General features: G+C 35.4%; 1 protein-coding gene across 1 annotated transcript in view; it reads left to right on the top strand.

Moving 5' to 3' along the window:
- The first annotated feature begins 4,185 nt into the window (after positions 1-4,185).
- The window catches only part of JAK3 (Janus kinase 3), a 362,782-nt gene continuing 344,919 nt past the window's right edge, over positions 4,186-22,048 (top strand). Inside the window, exon 1 of the mRNA XM_053702872.1 lies at positions 4,186-4,301. The gene's annotated coding sequence lies outside the window, so the exon portion shown is untranslated. The remainder of the gene's footprint in view (positions 4,302-22,048) is intronic.

Raw genomic sequence — 22,048 nt, 5'->3', positions numbered from 1 at the left:
ATCTTGCAAGTAAGAACAGTTTAAAGTTCAGAAACGGTTTTAGTCGTATTTAAATCAGTGGTTACACAGTATTGTCAGGATATCTGAGTATTATTAAATAATAAATATATGTATGTATATTTATCTACACATAGATTTATAAGACATGGTGTAATGTGACATTTTTTCTTTTATTATTTTTCATGGCCAAAGTAACTTTTTCCCCTCTGCTTTAAAAGAAAGAAAAAAATAAAAATAATTTTATATATATGAACTGGGGCTTCTGATTAAAATTTTGTTTTTTATCTTGGACTGGAGACCCCAGAGCCTAAATAAATTAGAATTTTTATAAATTTTCCCAGTTGTATTTACTTGTTAATAGACAATAATGTATCAAATGTCATTTCTATAGTAGTGTCCCCTTAATTTATGAATATGTAGGTGCATAATAGCAGCCATAATCACAGATAAAAGTAAGTAGAAATGAAATTAAGATATTTTGGCACTAAGAACCTGAGTATCAGAAAGATAAGCATAGAATGGATGATATCATTCTTTGTCGATTCTAAAACGCAGTGTTTTAAAAGGTATTGCAAATAAAAGTGGACTACTCTCCAGAATAAAGGTAGCTCTGTTTTCATTCATGTGGAGTGCATGATCACAAATAGATTTGTGGGAGTTGTCTTTATCCAGCCAGTAGGCCATGAGCAAATGTTCAGGTCACAATAAAACAGACAGCTGGCTGCACCTCATGTATGCAGTATCAAATGTTGTGTACGAGCGACGAAAGAGCCCCCCTCCCCCCCAAGCAAATGTTCGGTCACTGCAGGGTTTTAAAGATTTATTAATTTTATTAAAAAAATAAAAATAAACATGGTCTACTTTAAATTGCTGCAGTGGTGCCGGGCCCTTAAAAGTGCCGCCCCCCCAATCTGCCGCACTAGGCACGTGCCTTCTTTGCCTAGACCATAATATGCCCCTGCTCTGTGGGTTAGATCATAAAGGATAGAAACAATCAATGAGGGCGCAAATAGATGCTAAAGATACAATTTATTCTTGTTAAATAATACCAAAAAAGACAGGGGAACATACAACATTTTCCCCTGTTGTAGTCATGTAAGAGTTCCATTAACATATGAGAAGGGTGAATCTGTATTTAAACTACCTGAATGGAACAGAGGGAATACTTAGAGACAACTTGGAAATCTATGGGCACGTAGTCTCTATCCCTGTGACGTATTAGTGACGTATTAGTGGATTACGTGACCGCCCACTGAAAATTTGGGACCGAACCCTAGGAGTAGCAGCTATATCTGCATTTGTCTCTAGTTTCCGTATCAATCAAGGTATTGTGCCGTCTAAGTAAGAGGGGTCACAGCAGGATTACCAGGTCCGGACTGGATATTGGTTTACCATCACTTACGGCTGACATCAGCCCTCCCTTTGTGGACACTTAGTGGGACAAGTGCTATTGGGCTATGCGGCAAACACCACAACTTATTATAGCCCCCACATATACTTTATACCTATTTCACTGGCCAGTGCAACTCTGTCTGACATTTTCTGTGCTTTAAGGTGGTATTCCAAAATTTTGGGCTTACAGGTTAAGACTTTTATGTGCATTTGATATATGTTATATTCAATTTATTAATGTTTCTAGGTATTTTATATTGTGTGTATATATATTTTATGTGCCATATCTTTTGCAGCTAAGACAGCGCTTTTTAGTGAATCATACTTAGAGGCCTTTCTATCAAAGTATCAACCACAAATATGCCGGAATTCTGCATTTTAATTGTTGCGAGATTGATTCGACCTAGTTATCAAAGCCTACAGACCGGCAAATGTTGAAATTCGTGGCGTAACATACGAACCGGCGATCTCAATCCGACGCAGATCGATGCTTATGTCATTACAGATGTTCCGAATACACATCCGGCTCTATCTGACACTTTTTCCCAGTTATCAAACTTTTAACAGGTACGATCTCGGCTATTCAGACGCATTGTACCTGGTTTTCAATCCACCACCCTGGAGGCCGCGGATGCCATGGAAATCAATTGGAGTCTGAAAGCAGCGAAAGCTTATGTTCGATGCTGCAAGACAAAGAAATATAACACATTGATTTCTATGGTAGAAAACAAGTAACGTTTACACCGAACACCCTAATATAAACCCCAAGTCTAAACACCCCTAATCTGCCGCCCCGACATCACCGCAACCGAAATAAAATGTATTAACCCTTTTCCGCCGCTCCCCGACACAGCCGCCACTAAATAAACGTATTAACCCCTAAACCTCTCGCCTCCAACATCACTACCACTAACTAAACCTATTAACCCCTAAACCTTCAGCCCCCAACATCGCCAAAAACTAAATTAAGCTATTAACCCCTAAACCTAACAACCCCCTAACTTTAAATTAAAATTACAACATCCGTTTCTTAATATAAATTAAAACTTACCTGTAGAACTAAAATAAACTATTTTAAACTATTAATTAACCTACCCTAACTATTATACTACAACTAAATTAAAATACCAATTAAACTAAATTGCATATTAAAAAAACCTAACCCTACTAAAATTATTTAAATATACAATTAAACCTTATTAAAAGTACTAAATTACAGAAAAAAACAAACACTAAATTACGAAAAATAAAAAAACAAATGATCAAAAATAAAAAAGAATTACACCTAATCTAATAGCCCTATCAAAATAACCCCCCCCCCCCCAAAAAAAAAACAAAAAACAAAAAAAAACCTAGCCTACAATAAACTGCCAACTGCCTTTTGTGGGGCATTGCTCCAAAGATAACAGCTCTTTTACATTACATTAAATGTTCCTTTAAATTAGAATTTTTGAAGAAAATATGTTGATAAATTTTCATCTGGAATATTCCCTTATTTAAAGCTGGCACAACTGGACACTTGATTTTCCTAACTTCTAAATGTTTTATTAAACCAGGATACCAGGAGATTTCCTGGTGGGCTGCAGTAGCTTGGGCTGGAAAGCTACAATTTAAAGGGGTGATTAATGGATGCAATTGGGTTGTAGGGTGCCTATATAACATCAATCTGACATTTTTTTTGAATGCAAATATAATTTAATTCTGAAAGAAATATTAGAGAAGGAGTGTCCCAGTAATCCCCTTTGACAAAAATTGGGCATGTGCATTCTACCGACTCAATGGAAAATAGGGCTGGTCTTCATATTTTTCCAGGGCTGCTTTTTATTTCCAGTCCGGCCCTGATTGATATGAGATAATGCACTGTTGACCTTTAATTCACTATTGTGCATAAACATGATGTTAAAGGAACAGTAAAGTCAAAATGAAACCTACATGGAATGGATAGAGCATGACAACTTTCCAATGGACTTCTATTATAATTTTTGCTTTTTTCTCTTGGTATCCTTTGTTAAAGGACACTCATGTCAATATTAAACTTTCATGTTTCATATAGAGCAGCAATTTTAAACAACTTTCCAATTTACTTCCATTAACACTTTTTGAGTCACCAGCTCCTACTGAGTATGTGCAAGAATTCAGACTTTCCGTATATGCATTTGTGATTGGCTGAAGGCTGTCACATGATACAGACATAACTTTGAAATTTGTCAGAAAAAAACTACTACTCATTTGAAAGTCAGATGTAGAATAGAAGTGCTATTGCATTGGCTTTGTTTTTATCATTCATTTATTGATCGTGCAAATCTACTGTATTTACTGGTCCTTTAAAGAATAATCCTAGATGACTTCAGGAGTGTGCATGTGTCTTTAGCCATCTGGCAGCTGTGCTTGCAACTTTGTTGTTATACCTATTTACAAACACTGCTGCCATAGACTGCTATACACATCTGCACACTCCTAAGCTCCTATCAGCCTAAAGAAGGATATCAAGAGAACAAAGCAAATTTGATAACATAAGTAAAATGGAACGTTGTTTAAAAAATGCATGCTATCTGCATTATGACAATTTAATTTTTAAATATATAGAAATATATGCAGAGCAAAAAGTTCTATTTCTTATTTGGAGGAGCCTCTTTCACACAGGAAACTACGTGTGGTCAGATAATACTTTGTTACAGGAAATAAGATGTGAATGATTTTTTTTTAATGATATACATCAAGAAAAGACATAAAAACACATTGAGGCACAAGCACGTACATCACATTAGAGAAATCCATGCATCAAATCTACAGGCAGAATCCAGAGCACTAAATGAAGCACAAAAACACACAAACACATTAATGTTTATCCATAAATAGAATCATAAACTTAAACAGTCAGAAACCACCAGCTCAGCACACCCTATAAGGTAATGTTTCCTTTTTTTTTTACTTGTCTTGGTTACATGTTTATACAAGAAATGTTTTTTAACACTTGACTTTTGGTGCTCATAAAGTCCCTTTTTGTTGTTTTGCTGTATTTTGAGATAATCTTATTAGATTTCTGCACCCCCTAGAGCCAAAGCAAGTGGTGAGGTACACACATTTGTGTCCTTTTGTTTTTTTTTTTTTGTTTTGTTTGTTCCTTTGTAAGCTTTATCCCTGAATTTCATAAGCCTGCAGCAGCTTTGTATTTTTAATTTACATGCATACCTACAAGCTGGAATTGAGCTATTTCATTTTTTTATAGCTGTGGCAAAGTACTGCAGACCTTTCATACTTGAGATCAGATTATTCATGGGCAATTAATTTTTAATTTATTAAATGATGTATCATATTTACAAAGAACGTTCAGAATGTGTTTTTTACTTTCTTAGTGTGGGGTAACCAAGTCTCCCCTTTAAGACTAATTCTTATGAAAATTATCTTATGATATTACAGGGCAAAACTCTGCTAGGGTGACCATATTACCACTTTAAAAAGGGACACATGAAAAATACATTTGTTAGGGCTGTTAAAAGAAATATTTTGAATAATGTTCCATTATAAGAACCTGTGTCCCTTTCTAAAGCGGCAATTTGTTCACCCAAACTCTAACTGATGAGTACATTGACATTGAATGCAGCCGTACGACAGTGTTTAGAAACTTCCTCCTTTAATGGAATGTTTGGTGTGACAATTGTGTTTTGTTGCTCAAAACTGACTAACTTTGGTGGAGAAAAGTTTGTAAACAGGGAACTAAAATATTACAGGTAGAAAACGCATTATCCAAACTGCTTGGTGACCGGAAAAGGTTTGGATTTCTGAATAGATTGGATTTTGGAGTGTTTGTTTATCTAAAATGTGATAGTTTGGCGAGGGGATGTAACAAAGTTCATGCATCTATATCTTATGTCATTTAGGAAATATTTACATGACATAATACAGGTTATATATGTAACCTAAAGGTAGTTATATATCATTTTTAATACTTTTGTATCCAAAGTACCCTCAGAAACATAATACTGTAATCAGCAAGGTAATATTTGTTTTAATTAATATAGATTATTAGCATGTTTAAGCTAAAGAAAAACCCCAAAGACATAGGCAGAGAAGATTGTGATTTAAAGGTGGGGAAAATAGTAATTTTTAATAATTTATTATTTTTGAAAAAATATCAGTTAAAAAGTTTGGATTTTAGAATGTTTGGATTTTGGAATTTCCGGATTTGGGGATTTGTACCTGTATACATATCAAAAAGGAGCTTTAATGTATTGATATTTTAAATAACAAGTCTAGATTTTTTTTTTTTTATATATATCTGGTAACAGACTGAAACAAGGACTGTTCCTCAACAAAAATGTACAACAGTGGTACAAAAAAACCTGAAGGCTAAATGATAACATTATTAAAAAATCCAGCACTCAAGAGGCTCAGGGGCGGAACTACCTTTGGTGCAGCAGGCGCAATGGCACCAGGGCCCAAATGATGGTTGGGGCACATAGCAGTCAGTCTATTCATATATGTGTACAATCCTAATGTCTTTTGTTAGTGCAGGTTTCAGATCTATCTATCTTATTGCTATTGCTTACTACTTAGTTACCTTTGGGGCCCCTCTAAAAACATTTTGCACCGGGGCCCTCCAGTGAGTAGGTCCGCTACTGATGAGGCCTGATGATCAAAAACTCACCAGCATGGAGAGAATGCAAAATCTTTGGATAATTTTTTTTGAGGATTATTTTCTAATGTAGGTGTCTCTCTTTCACAAACGCTACATAGCTAGATAAACAACCCACAAGGTAAAATTTGCTTTCAGAAAATTATTTTAGAGACCTCACAGTACTAACAAGACTTTTTAGATCACCTCACCAGAGCAGAGAGGTTCAGATCACCGGGCCCTTTGTTTATAAATTATTAAATTAATTATAATGAGGTTTGTCATTGTGGAAACTCTCTCTTTTATATTCTCTCTCATGTATTTGCTCTTTCTCTCGTACATTTCATAAGTACACATAACCCTGACAGCACGTTTATCTATCAATGTCCCCCCCGTTCCTATTCTTCAGAAAAAATCACAAATAAATTTAATATAGCCCTTTAGGTATTTTTTTTATTATTATTTAAAATCTATTACTATCAATATGTGAAGGTTTGGAATTAATTTAACAAAAAACTATTTGAATTAGAAAATATTATAATAAAGAACACAGACAAAAATACCCCTAATAAATCAGGGTATGTTGCAGGATTTTCAAGTCTCCACATGGATTTTCACATACCATCACAGAAGCAAAAATCACAGATAATTCAATACTGATTACTAAAATGTTCAAAAGAAGATTTTTTGATAAATGTGTATTAAATAATGTCATATTAGATTGATTTACGTTATAATTAAAGTTTAAACCTCCAAACAGTTTTTTTGCAATCATTATTGAATATTATTTATTAACACTTATTTAATTTGTGTACTAGTTTTAGATTTGAAAAATATCACTTTTTTAATTAAAAACATGAATCATGTTCTTTAATGTGAACTGACCATGACAAGAACTTTTTTACGTTGAAAAAACTAATTCAAACAGCCAAGAAATGTCACAGGAAATAAGAAAAAAAAAATTTTTTTTTTTTTTTTAATAGTTCTAATATGTCAATATGGATAATTGAAAATATCTCTTGACAAGCAAAACACTCACCTAGATTACGAGTTTTGCGTTATGAGGGGTGCAGTGCTAATGAGCAGTTTTCCCTCACCGCTCACTTGCAGACAGCGCTGGTATTACGGGTTTTTACAAACCCGGCGTTAACCGCAAAAAAGTGAGCGAAGAGCAAAATTTAGCTCCACATCTCACCTCAATACCAGCGCTGCTTACGGTAGCGTTGAGCTGGTAAAACGTGCTCGTGCACGATTTCCGCATAGGAATCAATGGGGGAGAGCCGGCTGACAAAAAACCTAACACCTGCAAAAAAGCAGCATAAAGCTCCTAACGCAACCCCATTGATTCCTATGGGGAAATAAAATTTATGTTTACCTAACACCCTAACATGAACCCCAAGTCTAAACACCCCTAATATTACACTTATTAGCCCCTAATCTGCCGCCCCCGACATCGCCTACACCTACATTATATTATTAGCCCCTAATCTGCTGCTCCGGACACCACCGCCACCTACATTATACTTATGAACCCCTAATCTGATGCCCCCAACATCGCCGAACCCTACATTATATTTATTAACCCCTAATCTGCTGCCCCCAATATCGCCGCAACCTACCTACATTTATTAACCCCTAATCTGCCACCCACGACGTCGCCACCACTATAATAAACATATTAACCCCTAAACCGCCGCAGGCCCGCATCGCAAACACTAGTTAAATATTATTAACCCATAATATGCCTGCCCTAACATCGCCGACACCTACCTACATTTATTAACCCCTAATCTGCCACCACCAACATCGTCGCCACTATATTAAATGTATTAACCCCTAAACCTAAGTCTAACCCTAAACCTAACCCCCCCTAACTGAAATATAATTTTAATAAATCTAAATAAAATTACTATCATTAACTAAATTATTCCTATTTAAAACTAAATACTTACCTGTAAAATAAACCCTAAGATAGCTACAATATAACTAATAGTTACATTGTATCTATCTTAGGGTTTATTTTTATTTTACAGGCAACTTTGTATTTATTTTAACTAGGTACAATAGTTATTAAATAGTTATTAACTATTTAATAACTACCTGGTTAAAATAAAGACAAATTTACCTGTAAAATAAAACCTAACCTATGTTACAATTACACCTAACACTACACTATAATGAAATTAATTACCTAAACTAAATACAATTAATTACAATTTAAATAAATTATCTAAAGTAGGAAAAAAACTCCCACTAAATTACAGAAAATAATAAAATAATTGCAAGAATTTTAAACTAATTACACCTACTCTAATCCCCCTAACAAAATAAAAAAAGCCCCCCAAAATAAAAAAAGCCCTACCCTACACTAAATTACAAATAGCCCTTAAAAAGGCCTTTTGCAGGGCATTGCCCCAAAGTAATCAGCTCTTTTACCTGTAAAAAAAAAGTACAAATACCCCCCCAACATTAAAACCCACCATCCACACAACCAGCCCTACTCTAAAACCCACCCAATCCCCCCTTAAAAAAACCTAACACTAACCCCTTGAAGATCATCCTACCTTGAGAAGTCTTCACCCAACCGGGCCGAAGTCCTCCACGAAGCCGGCAGAAGTGATCCCCCAGATAGGCAGAAGTGGTCCTCCAGACGGGCAGAAGTCTTCATCCAGGCGGCATCTTCTATCTTCATCCATCCAGCACGGAGCGGCTCCATCTTCAAGACATCCAACGTGGAGCATCCTCTTCAAACGACGGCCAACTGAAGGATGAAGGTTCCTTTAAATGACGTCATCCAAGATGGCGTCCATTCAATTCTGATTGGCTGATAGAATTCTATCAGCCAATCGGAATTAAGGTAGAAAAAATCGAAGTTCAATCCTATTGGCTGATACAATCAGCCAATAGGATTGAGCTGGCATTCTATTGGCTGATTTGATCAGCCAATAGAATGCAAGCTCAATCCTATTGGCTGATTGCATCAGCCAATAGGATTTTTTCTACCTTAATTCCGATTGGCTGATAGAATTCTATCAGCCAGTCGGAATTGAAGGGACGCCATCTTTGGATGTCTTGAAGATGGAGCTGCTCCTCGCCGGATGGATGAAGATAGAAGATGCCGCCTGGATGAAGACTTCTGCCCATCTGGAGGACCACTTCTGCCGGCTTCGTGGAGGACTTCGACCCGGTTGGGTGAAGACTTTTCAAGGTAGTATGATCTTCAAGGGGTTAGTGTTAGTTTTTTTAAGGGGAGATTGGGTGGGTTTTAGAGTAGGGTTGGTTGTGTGGGTGGTGGGTTTTAATGTTGGGGGGGACTTTTTTTTACAGGTAAAAGAGCTGATTACTTTGGGGCAATGCCCAGCAAAAGGCCCTTTTAAGGGCTATTTGTAATTTAGTGTAGGGTAGGGCCTTTTTTTATTTTGGGGGGCTTTTTATTTTGTTAGGGGGATTAGAGTAGGTATAATTATTTTAAAATTCCTGTAATTATTTTATTATTTTCTGTAATTTAGTGGGGTTTTTTTTCGTACTTTAGATAATTTATTTAAATTGTAATTAATTGTATTTAGTTTAGGTAATTAATTTAATTATAGTGTAGTGTTAGGTGTAATTGTAACATAGGTTAGGTTTTATTTTACAGGTATATTTGTCTTTATTTTAACTAGGTAGTTATTAAATAGTTAATAACTATTGTACCTAGTTAAAATAAATACAAAGTTGCCTGTAAAATAAAAATAAACCCTAAGATAGATACAATGTAACTATTAGTTATATTGTAGCTATCGTAGGGTTTATTTTACAGGTAAGTATTTAGTTTTAAATAGGAATAATTTAGTTAATGATAGTAATTTTATTTAGATTTATTAAAATTATATTTCAGTTAGGGGGGGTTAGGTTTAGGGTTAGACTTAGGTTTAGGGGTTAATACATTTAATATAGTGGCGGTGACGCTGGGGGCGGCAGATTAGGGGTTAATAAATGTAGGTAGGTGTCGGCGATGTTAGGGCAGGCAGATTATAGGTTAATAATATTTAACTAGTGTTTGCAATGCGGGAGTGTGGCGGTTTAGGGGTTAATATGTTTATTATAGTGGCGGCGATGTCCGGTTCGGCAGATTAGGGGTTAAAATATTTATTTTAGTGTTTGCGATGTGGGGGGCCTCAGTTTAGGGGTTAATAGGTAGTTTATGGGTGTTAGTGTACTTTTTAGCACTTTAGTTAAGAGTTTTATGCTACGGCGTTGTAGTGTAAAACTCTTAACTACTGACTTTTAAATGCGGTATCAGTCTTGACAGGAGAGGGTCTACCGCTCACTTTTTGTCAGACTCGTAATACCGGCACTATGCAAGTCCCATTGAAAATATAGGATACGCAATTTACGTAAGTGGATTTGCGGTATTTCCGAGTCTGGCCAAAAAAGTGAGCGGTGAGACTGTCATTCAGCAGGCGTTAAAAAGCAGCGTTGAGACCTCTCAACGCTGCTTTTTAACCCTAACGCACAACTCGTAATCTAGCCGACTGTTTTTTAAATAAATTAATTATCTCCAAGTATGGTGGGTGTTTTTATGTGATTGATGCATTTTAAAAAGCAATAGATAAATTGTTTTCAAACATTTATAGGGGTCAATTTATTAATGTGCGAGCGGACATGATACGATGTAGGGTATCATGTCCGCTGCACATCCATAAATGCTGACAGCATACACTGTCTGCATTTATCATTGCACCAGCAGTTCTTGTGAACTGCTGGTGCAATGCCGCCCCCTGCAGATTTGCAGGCAATTGGCCGCTATCAGGGGGTGTCAATCAAACCGATCATATTTGATCGGGTTGATTTCTGTCTGCCGCCCAAGAGCAGGAGGACAGGTTATGGAGCAGTGATCTTTAAAGCTTGATAAATTGACCCCATAGAATGTTTTTTTTAACTAAGTGAAGACCTATGTGATTCACTTCACAATAGCATTTACCTTATTTTGAAATGGAGCCTAATGACAGGTAGTGAACAAAACAAAAAAAGTTAAGATTTTTTGACTCAGATTAAATAAAACCATTACGCTATATTGCAAAGGTAGACAAGTATTTGCTTTTAAAGTTTGTTAGATAACCTAATTGCAGGCAAAGTTCTGGTTTGCAATCGGCCCTTTAAAGGGACATAAGCACTGTGGGCAAGATTACAAGTAATGCGCAAGGGACTTTGCACTAGCGCAACGGCGAATTCGCAATCCATTTTTCTTCTGCTCATATTACAAGTCGTGAGAAATCGCCATTGCGCTAACGCAATAGTCCTTTCCGCATCAATCCATACCGCAATTTAAAATCTCTCGTAAAGTGTTTTCCAAAACTAAAAAGTTTAATAAAACACAACAAAAATACATTACAAAGTACACTTACATCCATAAACTACACGACAGGGTCGGCTCCAAAACGAATGAAATGGGGGACAATTTATTTCATGAGGGGGCACACATTTGCAAAGCATGTATGAAATTCAAAATAAGAGCAGACCTACATATTCTGCAGCAAAGTGTAGCCACCACCATGCACCATCTGATCTACTGTACAGTACTGATGAATTAAACGTTTTAAAATGACTAAGTTGAATACAAATTTAACAAGTACACATTAAATGAAGACTTATTACTGTACTGAGCCCCTGTTTACCAGTAAGAGCTATGACATATTACTAAGCAATGCATTGCAGCCCCCTATGACTCACAAGGAATTTAAAAAATATCTTGTATTATAATCAGTTATACATTTTATATTGTTTAAAACAAGTGTTCTAAATTTATGTAAATAATGTCATATCTTGTTTGTAATCCCCGTTTCTGTCAGCTGCTCCGCGTTTATCTTCTAATTTATTGTTTTAAATTATTTTTATTTTTTTCGTGAGTGACTTATTGGTGTCCTCGTCATCAAAATCACCCACTTGTTCTCTACACACACATTCAGTGACACTTCGTACTGTGCTGTACTGCAATGGCTGTGAGAACAGGATCGATATGCAGCCTCTTCACTCTCCCAATCTGTAACATTACTCTCAGACCAAAGTGGCACTGATTGGTTACTGTCAAGTATTCCCTTGCTCTAATTGGACAGCTAACCTCCATTGTCCTGACCAGCAGACAATGCTGATTGGCTAAGATTTGACAAACGTCACCTGAATGGAAAACAGCACGCAAATACAAACACTGCTGGGGAGCACTAAGAAACTCAGAGTGGATGAGGCTGTAATGGCATAGTGTTTGCAATAGAAGCTTGCCATAATCCACATAACGGTCATAACCCAATGTAGTAAAGTAAGCAGCGGGGACTTATTTGTGTGACAGTGCAGTGGCAAGCAATTCCCCCACGCCCACATAGCTAAATCGTCATCATTAGATTATCACTGTGCGCACTAGAACTACAGGCAGCTCCATTAAATTGCATTTACAATATTTTCCCTCATGTGGTTCCAGCCACGCCAGACAGATCCACCTCCCGCTCTCGGCGCCCCCTTCTGGGTTCACTAACTGTTATTGGCAAATTTTAAAACATTTTACATTTTTTGAGGGGGCACAGCATTCGATTTGGGCGGGCATTGCCCCCCCAATGCCCCTCCCTGGAGCCGACCCTGCTACACGATTAACCCATAAACCGTCATCACCCACAACACAAACCCTAAATACAATTATTAACCCCTAAACTGCCATCCCCAACATCGCAAAGTCCCTAAATAAATTATTAACCCCTAAACCGCCACCCCCATCGCAAAGTACCTAAATAATTTATTAACCCCTAAACTGCCATCCCCCACATTGCAAAGTTATTCAAATCTAAACCCCCTAACCTAACCCCAATTAATATACTCATAAAGGTCCATCTTCTATCTTTATCCCAGCGATGTTGGCTGAGACATTGGCGGTCCTCTTCAGAGATTCGACAGGGAGATCCTCTTCATGAGGTCTCCAGCTCCACACTGAAGATTGAAGCAAGGTAACCCTTTTATATAGTGGTACCCTTGCATTCCTATTGGCTGATTTGATTCTTCAAATTCAAATCAGCCAATAGAATGAAAGGAAAGTGGGATGAAGGTAGAAGATGGACCTCCACCATCGGCTAAGCTTAGGTTTGAATTTAATTTTACAGGTAAGTTTTTATTTATTACCTGTAGTTAGAATATTTTTTAATTTATTTATGGGTATATTAATTGGGGTTAGGTTAAGGGGTTTAGATTTGAATTACTTTGCTTTATTGGGGGATGGTGATTTAGGGGTTAATAGTATTATTTAGTGTTTGCGATGTGAGGGATAGCGGTTTAAGGGCTAACAGTTTATGTAGTTTGCGATGTGAGGGGTGGCAGTTTAGGGGTTAATAGTATTATTTATGTAGTTTGCAATATGGGGGGATTGTGGTTTAGTAGTTAATAGTATTATTTGGTGTTTGTGATGTGGGGGATGACAGTTTAGGGGTTAATAATTTATTTAGGTACTTTGCAATGTGGGGAATGACGGTTTAGAGGTTAATAGGTTATTTATTTAGTTTGCAAAGTGGTGGATGGCGGTTTAGAGGTTAATAGTATTATTTAGTGTTTGCGATGTGGGGGGACGGTGATTTAGGGGTTAACAGTTTATTTATGTAGTTAGTGATGTTGGGGGAAGCAGGATTAGGGGTTATTAGGCTAGGGGCTTATGGTAGGGTGTTTTTTCACTTTTTTTGTTTGTTCCGCGAGTAGGGTGTTTTTTTTCCACTTTTTCTCTATTGATTTCTATGGGAAAACACATGCAAGCACATGCCAAAACTCCGCTAACAATGTTTGCAATTCTTGGTTCACTATATTAATTAATTGTTTATGTTGACTATTTTGAGTCTCTGCCCAGAGGAATTTTTTTTGTAGGAGGTGAATATTTTGCATGGGCAGCTTGAGGGTATTAAATGCCCAGTAAGCTTTTTCTGCCAAAGTTGGTGAATTTTGGGGCACTCCCATAACATATGTACCAGGTTAGCCCTTGGGTAAGAACATTTTGGACAGGAGTTAAAGGAAGAATTTCCCCATCTAAATCCCTTCTCTGGTGTATAATAGGTCCTATATAATAACTTCACATAAGACTCTGTGAAGGTTGAGGGCAATGTAGTTTGAGATACCAATTCTATAGACCTTTGAACAAGGAATATATTTATATTTTCTGGATGGATTAAATTGCTCCAGTGTTGAGATATTTCGCTCAAATTTTATTCACCTTTGTGGGAGATAAGCAATTGATATCCAGTAGAAATGGATAACAGTCAATTTTTAGCCAGCACAAGTCAATCTTCAATTTTACCCCAGTGCTAGCTCCAGCCATACTCTGCAACCACTTTAGAGGTGTAATGTCTGACTTGTAAATATGCAAAGAAGTCTTTATTCGGGAGGTTAAATTCATGACTCAAGGTGTTAAACATTTTAACAGCTTGATTCTCTGTTTCTAATCACTGAAATATTCTACTTAACGCAGAGTTATTCCATCTCTAAAACACAGTTCACTGACTGCCTTGTTGAAATTCTGTGTTTCCAAGAATAGTTTGACATTTGGAAATATTAGCCCTAATCATTAAAATTGCAAGAATTTTATGCCAGGCTAATATAGGAGTATAAATGGATATAAGTTGTTTTACATTTTTAGGTATTTTATTAGGTCCACAGTGTATCAGAGTTTCCCAGGAAAAATGGGTAGGTCATATTTTTTTTAAGAGCATTATTAGTAAAGTAATCTAAGTTCAAGATCCAATCCACCGCTATCCGATCCAAAAATACTAGGTTATATGAATGAATATCCGGTAACGCTAAACCTCCAGCTTTTCTGGATAGAAAAAGTTTTTAAGTGAGATTCTCGATTTCTTATTTTGCCAAATAAACCTTCTAAGTGAGGCATTTAAATCTCTTAAATCTTTCCCTTTTAAAAAACTGGAGTGTTTTGCAAAATATATAAGATTTTTGGTAAGAGAACCATTTCTAAACAGAGCTATCCATCCTGATATGGAAAGTGGGAAATTTTGCCATTTTTTCATATATTCTTTAACTTTATCAAGTATAGGGAGTATATTAAGTTTATACCAGTTCTCTGGATGAAGAGATATAACAATACCTAAGTACTTAAAGGAGTTAGTTACCACTTTAAAAGGATTTCCACCAGCTTAATCCCTATTTTTCCTGATCCATAAAATCTCAGATTTTGAAACATTAACTTTGTAGCCATAAAAAGACCCAAACACCTCAATAATGGATAGAACTATTGGAATATTTGTTTTTGTATTGACATGTATAAGAGAATATCATCTGCGCATAAAGCGATCTTTAATTCATTATGTCCAACTTTAATATCTTCCTGATAATGTCAGATGATACATTATTATTCACTATTAATTTTGTGATAGGGGTGCTATACAGGTTATATATAAATTTAACAAAGTTTTCTTTTAATTCGAATTTAAAGGGCCACTGTAAGTAAATATTTTCTATGCCTGTTACTAACAAACTACCCCAAATACGCTTTTTATCAATAGCATTTCATTAACATATCTCTACCGTATATCAGAAATCTTGTCTGCAAATTTAATTGTTTTCCAAACCCACTCCGTGGGTATCCTTTGCTCTGTACCAATCCGTTTACAATACCTAGGTTTCAAAATGGTGCTTTAAACACAAAGTTATTGGTTTAAGTATTTTGAACACTCAGTGCTGAAAATAGTGGGCAGGATAATGTGACATCATAGGCTAATAAAAGATATAACTTTTAGAACGTTATGAAACTTCGTTTTGGAGAAAATATAGGTCAGTAGGTTTTAATTAATGTTTATTAACTTTAATATGTTAGTTGTTTAGCTTAAAAATTATAACAGAAAGTAATCCTTTAAGTAAGGAAAATATCAGGTGATCATAGTTGACGGAATCAAATGTTTTTTCAACATTGATCGATATGATCGCTAAGTCAGAAGAAATTATCTTTTCCTGCGTAGAAGGTCCCTTTAAGAAATTATAATAGTAATTTCGGTCAGACTTTGTTTTTTATTGCTCACCCTCTTGTATAATATGGAGTCTGCCTACTTTTTAATGAAATATAAATAAACTTCTATGTGTTTTATTTTTATCTGAGAGACACTGGATTTATTTGCTACTATCTTTATATTTTGCATGGAACGTTTTGGACTTTTTTCTTAATAGTTTAAAAAGTCTCCCTAATCTTAGCAGCAGAGTTTCTTTTATACATAAACCCTGCCTGATCTTTATGTATAATATTAAGTAATATGGTTTGTAAGTGGCTGGCAAGAATAAAAGTAAGTAATTTGTAATCAGAATTAAGGAGTGCTATAGGTCTATAAGATTCTTTTTTTGTAGGATCCTTTCCTGGCTTTAAAATCATTGTGGTCATAGACAAAGAAAAACGGGGGGGGGGGGGGGGATAGGTTTATTTTCAATATAAAAATAATTAAAAAGATTTTCCAAAAAATCAATAAAAAATTATTTCAGTAAAAAAAAGATTTTCAAAGGACTAAGATTTATAAAATTCATTGGGGATTGCATCTGGCCCAGGTTCTTTATCCATTGATACATTTTTGATAGCTTTTTTTATTTAATTTTCAGAAATGGGGGCATTCATATTCATACTTAATTCAGAGGATAGGGTAGGATTTTCAACCTTCCCTCAAAATCCATCCCTATTTTGTATGTTAGATTCCTGAGAGTATAAATTATTATAATATTCACAGCTTGAATTATCTTGCTTTGCATGTGATGAGTCTATCTCATATATTAGTTTCACCTTTTAAGTTGCATTAGTGAAATAAATGAACTTTTGCACGATATTCAAAGTTTTCGAGTTTCACCTGTATATGGGTTTCTCACTGAAAAATGGCCTATAGTCGAGCTTAAATTGGAGTAACATTTAAAAACTCAAAAACAGCTCAGCACAGGTGGTGGAAATGGTTCAGCTGTTAAGGGGTTGAGCTTCACTGGGTACTACAGATGTTACTATCAAGGCTTCTTAAGGTGACAGTGTTATTCCTCAGACTTGGATCACTATTACATGTTCTCCAATACATTTTAATGGAATATTATTTCTGAAATCTATCTCACAACTTTTTTTTTCAATATCTAAATGCATCTATGTAAATACATATAATTCACTTATATCATCCATGTGTCATATCCAACTCATATCACAAGCAGTATGGTAGATGTCCTAATTCTTATCGTAGAAATGTGTTTTCATATTTTGGAACGTACGACTTTCGTAGTGAGACCTATGTACTGTAAATTGCATTGCACCGGCATTATCATATAGAAAGTGGTAGAGCCCTTTAAACAATTCAAATCTGAAAAGTTTGATTTGTCACTGTTGATTTAAATCTGTGTCCAATAACACTTGCTTTATAAACTCACAGCATATATTATACTTCTATATTTGTTGAGTGCCAACAGATTCCGCAGCACTCTTTATGTAAACAAATATCAAATGCGTTCATCCAAAACCAAGCATGTACAAATTAAATTGTAGAATAATCTAATGTTTACACTGCACTGATTTTCGTTGCTTCATTACTAACTTTAATCATGGCTTTGCTTTTACTATCAGAGACTATGTGTATGCAAATGAACTTGGACAGTTATATGCCACTGCTTAGGAGCTCATTTATGTATATTATCATTTATTCTTCAGGATAAGGAAGCAGTTTAATTGAATAGTAGTAGAACAGGTTCTGTAATGTACTTTTGATGTGTTTTGTGCAACTTTTTTGTTTCTTAAAGCAGTTAAAGCGACAGTCTAGTCAAAATCAAACTTTCATGATTCAGAAACAGAATGTAATTTTAAACAACTTTCCAGTTTACATTTATCATCAAATTTGCTTTGCTCTTTTGGTATTCTTAGTTGAAAGCTAAACCTAGGTAGGCTCATATACAAATTTCTAAGCCCTTGAAGGCTGCCTCTTATCTGAATGCATTTTAGTTTTTCACAGCTACAGGGTGTTAGTTCATGTGTGCCATACAGATAATATTTTGCTCATGCCCGTGGAGTTACTTATGAGAGGGCACTGATTGGCTCAAATGCAAGTCTGTCAAAGAACTGAAATAAGGAGCAGTGTACAGAGGCTTAGATACAAGGTTTATCACAGAGGTAAAAAGTATATTACTATAACAGTGTTGGTTATGCAAAACTGGGGAAGGGGTAATATAGGTATTATCTATCTTTTTAAAGAATAACAATTTTGGAGTAGACTGTCCCTTTAACCAGAGCTCTGAGTACATGGTAAACATTATAGCATTAACTTACAACTTGTAATACGAGCGGTAAACCAGACGCGTGTAAACACCCGCGATAAACCCCTTATGGCTCGCATGTAAATGATAGAGCTCACTTCTCTGGCCCTAAATAAATGCTAGATAGAATGATGCATTCAAATAAAAGATTAGTCTGAGAATAACAGGTGGATGTAGTTTTTAAAGTTTCATTAGCTGTTTAAATATCGACAAAATAAATGTAAATCTTTAAAGCAATGGGAGCTGCCATGCTGTAACTTAGATTTCTTTCTCTGCTGTGGCCAATTATGGACAGTGATAAATAGGTCACTAGAGTTTGCAGCCAATGGCTGTGTTGAATATACAGTAACAGTGTTCTGCACTTCCATTTCTATCAGGAACTGAAAAGCTCACAATTTCAGTGTTCATGAAAAAGGGACAAAATAAATAATGATACAGTGTATAATTTTATATTATCTTCTCAAATTGTTTAATGTCCATTTAAAGGTTTACACTAGACTTGTGCATGGCGGAAAAATTTGTTTCGGTTCGGATCGATTCGGATATTTTCGAATTTCGGTTCAGATCGATTCGAATTTGGAAAAATTTGAAATATTTATTTATAAACCAACATTGAGTGCACAAGGTAAAATTAAAGTCGCCATACATGGCTTGATATCATAACATGAATAGTACTTAAAAAACAATTTACAGCAAAAAGAATACTATTATTATATATCCTTTGTTAATGTACCAAAACAATATGTGTTCAATGAAGGTATTTTTTACAAACTTTATAAGCTAAACCAACATACCACTCAAACCGAACATAAACAAGACAAAACAACACAAAAAAAAAAAAACCACAGAACAAATCAGGAATCAAGAAAAAGAGAGAGGAAGAGAAAAAAAAAAAAAAAGAAAAAAAATGTGAATTATGTATAAAGCATACTAATAGTGTCTCCTTTCCTCTTATCCACACCCCGCAGCCATCTATTCAAAATTTCTATTAATCATCATTCTTCCCAAATGCCTATATTTATCTGTTAAGAGCAGTTGCTGAAATAGAGTCGAATCCTGCAGATGCAGTAGGACCTGTTTTTTTATATTTTCAGCTTGATCAGCTATTACCAAGTCCCATTTCGCCAAAAACAATTTAATTTGATTATCCTTAAGTATCCTGGGATCTTTACTATCTACTATAAGTTGCATAACCATATTACCCAGGAACGTGGAAAAACTTGGCGCACTTTTCCCTTTCCAGTTACATAGAATTAGCTGTCTAGCCACTAATATTACAGTATTGATTAATTGTTTATTGGTCCTTTTTTTATCAGACACCAAAAATAGTATGTCTTCTATCTGAAACTTAATACTGGGTGTTAAAAACCTATTGATCCAAAATTCCACTTTACACCAATATTGTTTTATCTTTGGACACTGAAAAAAGACATGTATTAAATCCGCCTTTTCAGCATTGCATCTCGAACATTTACCTGATTCTTGTCTTTTCCATCTGGAAATCCACCAGGGGGTCAGATAGGCTCTGTTTAATAATTTAATATGGGACTCTCTAAATGATATCACACGAGTGTATTCTAATATAAGGGAGAAACTTCCTTTGAAGCGATCATATGTTAAGTTTCTCAGGTCCTTGTTCCATTTAGAGAACAAGTCTACTATTTTCCCCTGTGCCTCCATAGAGTTTAATTTTTGATATAAGAAAGAGATCGAGTATTTCCCTGCTTGGTATAACTTAATACTCGATTCAATAGGATTGGAGATAGATACCTTTGGGTCCCATAGTTTGTTAGTGTCGATAAAATGCCGCACTTGCAGATATGCAAAGAAATGTGTTCTATTAAGATTAAATTCAGTTACTAGGGAGTTAAAGGTCTTGACAGTTTTATATTGATTATCTATTATCTGAATAATTTTAGTTAATCCTTTCTCATTCCAATCTTTAAAGGCAGATGTATCCATCCCACTAATAAAATGTGGGTTGCCCTGAATCGGTAAATATTCAGACATTCTTGTATCTGAGGCTAACGACTGACATACTTTCTTCCAAGCCTTCGTGACATTATGTACTGTGTACTGAAACCCAATCCTATCAATTTGTTTTGTCATCGGAAAGTGAAGGAGCGCCGTTAAGGATAATGGAGAGATTGCTTTATCCTCATTTCTATAATTAGTCATGTATTCGTTGCCAGCTAACCAGTCTAATGCGTTTTTTGCCATGCCCACCCAATTATAATATTTCACATTTGGGAAGGCTAATCCTCCCTCTAGTCTCGTATGTGACAGATTTTTCAGGGCTATTCGTGGCTTCCCCTTCTTCCACAGAAATTGTATACATTGTGAATTAAACCGCCGCATGTCTTTTGCCGGGATAAAGGCTGGGATATTTTGGATCAGGAAGAGAATTTTCGGGAATAGCATCATTTTAATAATTGTTATTTTAGCAGACAAAGATAAAGGCAATTTAGCCCAATTTTGAAGCAGATTGGTACATTTTTGCCAAATAGAAGCATAGTTCAGTTTGTACCAATCAGCTGGATTTTTTGAGAGAATTATTCCAAGGTATCGAATATTAGAAGATGCCTGTTTAAAAGGATTCACCAATAAGCTATTTCTTTTCTTAATAATCCACAATATTTCGGATTTATCTACGTTAATTTTATAGCCCGAAAAACTACTGAAATCCCTAATAATCTCTAGTATGCACGGTATATTTTCCTTTGTGTTACTGATATAAAATATAATGTCGTCTGCATACATTGACATAACAATTTTTTTATTTCCTAACATAGTTCCCTCTAGCTTCTCTCTACATAAAATTGCTAAGGGCTCTAAGGAGATGTTAAACAGGAGAGGAGATAGTGGGCAACCCTGTCTGGTTCCTTTCTGTAGATCAATACTGGGTGATCTTATCCCATTCATCTTGATGTAGGAAATTGGATTTCTGTATATTAATTTGATATAATTGGCAAAGTTTCCCACTATCCCAAATTTCCCCATTGTATTAAATAAGTGATTCCAAGAGATAGAGTCGAATGCCTTTTCGGCATCGACCGTCAATAGAGCGAAGTCAACCTGTTTAAGCTTCTTATTTTTCTGATTATGCATCATCAATTCAATAAGGAACATTGCAGTCCTAATATTTTTCTGTATGGTTCTCTTTGGCATAAACCCACTCTGATCCGAATGTATTAGGTCTCCTAGTACAACTTTTAATCTTTCGGCTAAAACACTAGCTATTATCTAATAATCTGCATTAAGCAGAGATATGGGTCGATATGCATCCATTACCTCTGCATCCTTATCTTTTTTATAAATCAAAGTAATATTGGCCTCCGTAAAATATCTTGAAGGAGATATGTTCTTAATAAAGTAACTGTTATATAGACATGCTAATACTTGACTAATATTCTCCTGCAAAATTTTGTAAAATTCCATGGGTATCAAGTCTGGACCTGGGGCTTTACCACAAGGAGCAGACTTGATAACTTGTATAATTTCTTCTGCAGTTATCTCTTTATTCAAAAACTCTAGTTGTTCCAACTTAATTTTTGGTACCTCAATTTTGTTCCAGAATTTAGCCATTGTTTCTAAGTCTGTTTTACCCAAAGAGTATAGTGTTTTATAAAAGGAATGGAATTTAGCCAGAATATCTTTTGGCGCCGTAAACCTTTTGCCATTCATCTTAATGGCTCCAATATAGTTATTATTCCTTTTACTTTTAACTATTTTAGCAAGTAGTTTAGCCGTCTCAGGCGTAAATCTGCTGTA

This window comes from Bombina bombina, chromosome 2 (assembly GCF_027579735.1).
Source record: "Bombina bombina isolate aBomBom1 chromosome 2, aBomBom1.pri, whole genome shotgun sequence".
Classification (NCBI taxonomy): Eukaryota; Metazoa; Chordata; class Amphibia; order Anura; family Bombinatoridae; genus Bombina; species Bombina bombina.
Note: the sequence above shows the minus strand (reverse complement) of the source record. Positions and strands in the feature narration are given on the sequence as shown.